At 39.5% G+C, this 2,602-nt stretch overlaps 1 long non-coding RNA gene across 1 annotated transcript; it reads left to right on the top strand.

Annotated features, from left to right (window-relative positions):
- Nucleotides 1–886, top strand: LOC116216675. The gene is made up of 2 exons (XR_004159930.1): nt 1–86; nt 166–886. It is a non-coding gene; the product is annotated as an uncharacterized LOC116216675 (long non-coding RNA).
- Nucleotides 887–2,602: the final 1,716 nt, after the last annotated feature.

Below are 2,602 nucleotides of genomic sequence, written 5' to 3' on the forward strand. Positions count from 1 at the left end.
TCGTGATTGAAAGCTCTGAGAAAAAGTTGAAGTGAAGAAAAAGTTCCTGTCAGGTTTTTGAAGGAGGAATTCTTTTTGGAGGGGAGGTTCGTAGTATCGTTATTTAAAACATTTAAATAGAACCTATTTTATGTATATGTATGTATATATAATCTTCTCTTCCAGGCAAAAGAAGGCATGGGTGGTTTACATTCACTGTAACATTCCTGTTCCAAACTCCAAAGGGGTTCTGCCATCAGCGTGATGGAGCAATCATGGCAAGCTACTGTCACGCCGCTCTGCTCAGTGGCCCACGTGGCACGTGTTTGCATGCATCCTAAACGTGCCCTGTGATGCTCTCTTCCTTATCAGGGCAGCTTTTGGAGGAAATTTTCTAATTGTTTAGTAAAAACATTTTTTTTCCTAAAATGGTACAGTCAAAAATGGATCGGTTATTCATGGCACAATCTCATCTAAATACTAAAAATACACCAGAAACCCAATTTTGCACGATATTACAATTCTCAGTGATTCAAATGGGTGATTTGGATATAGGAACCTCTTGCCTGCTGCTCTAAAAACGTATTTTGAAACTCAGCTGTGGGGTCATCATGTTACTCTACCTGGCTGTGAGAAATCTTTTAGAGTACTTTCTGCCTTGTGATGTGCAGATAATGTCCTGTACAGGAGTGCTCAAGAAGCAACTCCATTTGTCATGTAGCTCTATTCAGACACCTCTGAAAAAAGAGACATGATGATGACAAAAAGATAGAGAAATCCACTACGTTTTTTTAAATACCTTAAATATATTTATTGTAATAACACTTTTCACCTTGACAATTCAATAAAATGAACTCATTTGTAATCTGGCACAAATAATTAAAGCTTTTAAGAATGTCCACATTAAGAATGGAGTGTATGCATTTATGAACTGCAGATGTGATCTTAGCCACACGACTTTCAGGGATCTGCATGGAGGAGGTAAGTGGAGAAGAGCTCACTGCTTCTTTACCTCTTCTAGCTTCTGCACATGATCTCATGGCTCCATACACATAGCAGAGGTCTTACAAACCATTTCTGTCTCTATCTGAATGTCACAAAGGAGACAGAAAAACTGTTGGTTTATATCTTGAATCAGAAATTCTCTTTGTCTCCGCAGAAATCAGGAACATCAGAAAACACTGATGGAGTGGCCTTTTGCTGGGCAGCAGTTGGTTTCAGAGTCTTCTAGTTTTGTGTTTTGGAGCAGAAAATCAGGTGTTTTGTTGTCAGTGGCTCATTTGAAAAGTATGTTTGAGCACCACCCATGCAAACAGGGCAGAAGCAAACCAGGCACAGGTGACACCATCCAGAAACCTCAGACAAACTGCCACTTCGTGTCCTATGTGCCACATGCTCTGGGAGTTCTCTTCCTTTAAGAGTCACACAAACTCAAACAGATAGACATATATTCTGTGACTGCAGTTGGTTGTTACAGACTTGACTATTTAAAAGTTCTGAATGGAAATCTGGCCTTATATGCTCGGAAAAAGATCTTTAGTTGCACCTTTCAAGAACTAATTTATACCTCAGAGCCATTGCTCTGCTTTGACATTTTGACAGCTGTGGGCCTTGGACCTGCAAATATTCTCTGGCCCTGGTTCTAGAGACACTTTTAAATGAGAAATGTAAAGCTCATCAGCTCTTATCTTTAAAAATGTGTGGTTAACAGGAATACTTACGAGGCCGCAGTCCACTCTATGTTGGAAAATAAATTTACTAAGCAGGTCTAAAGTATGTTTCTTATGCTACTACTGAACAAAGGACCAGTGTATGTTCTGCCCATGGTGCTTATTTACCATTCCTTGTAACGGTTGCACTCATGTCTGTGACATCTCTAATAGAACAGATGGTCAGCAGCGATTGTGCCACGTAGCGGGCCACAAATCTGTGGCAGAAGAATTATATAGAGAAGATGTATTACAAGGGTTAAGTTGCATAATTCTGATCGGCATGACATCCACATCTTAAAATCCATAATAGGATCAGTGGCAGTAATGCCATCCAGATCAGTCAGTCATTGCAGAACTTAAATGACCAATTCTTACTTAAGGTTTTAACTCCTACGTGTAAAAGTGTTGAAATCTGCCTCCACAAAACACAGTGATTGTTGCACTCACATCTAGATTCTAATGATGAGTTTACAAAAAAACAGAAGTGGTATGGATGTTCTGTCATTTTGAAGTAAATGATAACATTAGGGAATCTTTTTTGTAAGAGCTTCCATTCAGAATCAGAGTGTGAGTTAAATGCTGGGTGGTGTATACCTTCTAGTAAGGATTTAACAAAACTGAGCTGATTTAATCTATAACAGTATTTCAGCAAAGTCAGATTCTGTTAAATTCTCATCTGGAATCTTGCTACTGCATACAGGATAAAATGATGAGTTTTTAGGAGGCCAACTTTCTATAAAACCTAATAGCAATAGGACAAAGGGGAATGGCTTGGAACTAAGAGAGAGGAAATTTAGGTTAAATATTAGGTGGAAATTCTCTACTCAAAGGGTGGTGAGCCACTGAGGCACAGGCTGCCCAGGGAGGCTGTGGATGCCCCATCCCTGGATGTGTTCAAGGCCAGGTTGGAT

Source organism: Meleagris gallopavo, chromosome 5 (genome assembly GCF_000146605.3).
Source record: "Meleagris gallopavo isolate NT-WF06-2002-E0010 breed Aviagen turkey brand Nicholas breeding stock chromosome 5, Turkey_5.1, whole genome shotgun sequence".
NCBI classification, from domain to species: domain Eukaryota; kingdom Metazoa; phylum Chordata; class Aves; order Galliformes; family Phasianidae; genus Meleagris; species Meleagris gallopavo.